An 875-nucleotide genomic window follows, 5' to 3' on the forward strand; every position below is an offset into this window, starting at 1 on the left:
GATAGTTTGTTTAACGCCTTCTATGGACTTCCTAGAAAGGATTCAATTAAAGCCAACCTTCGTTATTGCCTTCCTGAGATACCTATCTTCTTCTGCATCGCTGATGACGTTAGGACCGCTTCTCTGTGTTTTTCGGTGACGACAGGGGTTCTTCTTTCTCTTCTTCTTCTTCAGGTGTACCTGGATGAACGAGGAATGGGAGAAGCTGGGTGCTTCCGAGAAAAAGTATTACCATGTGCGAATTATTTCATACTTCGAATAATGGTTTCCTCGCTTCCTCGTGTTGATATTAATTCCCTGTTTATAGTAATGGCCGTGATATTTTCGAGTTAGGATTCTTTTGCCAAGTTTATATTACCGGTAAAAGAAATATTCGAATTATTTATTGTTTAACTTGAATTTCTTAATGACAGAATGGCATCGGCGAAAGTTAAGAATTTCCATATCAGTCTCGCTCATTTGGCAAATTAAGCTGAAAAACCAAGAGGCAGAAATTTATTCCGAACATAGAAGTAGATTAATTAAACGATGCAGCGTTTCGAAAATTGCGATTTCGTGAGAATTTATTTAGAAGCACGCGAGGAATTAAAATTAAAATTAAACGTAAAGATTGAAGCGACAAATTAAAATTTATTTAGGAGCACAGGTAGGAATTAAAAAGAATTTTAATTATCATCGTTTCTACAGTCTGCCGAAAGAATTTCGCAAGTAATTTCGAAATAAAACCGAAACCATGCAAAAGGACAAGAGAAACCTCTAACGAACTTACCAGAGGCGATGAAATAACGAGATGGTTTATTTTTATTCCATCGTATCAGGCGCGATTGCAAACTTTAACCTACGATGTAAGTGGGGTGGTTTTTACCCTTAACCGT

The sequence above is a fragment of the Eufriesea mexicana genome, unplaced genomic scaffold, assembly GCF_001483705.2.
Source record: "Eufriesea mexicana isolate 0111107269 unplaced genomic scaffold, ASM148370v2 scaffold812, whole genome shotgun sequence".
NCBI classification, from domain to species: Eukaryota; Metazoa; Arthropoda; class Insecta; order Hymenoptera; family Apidae; genus Eufriesea; species Eufriesea mexicana.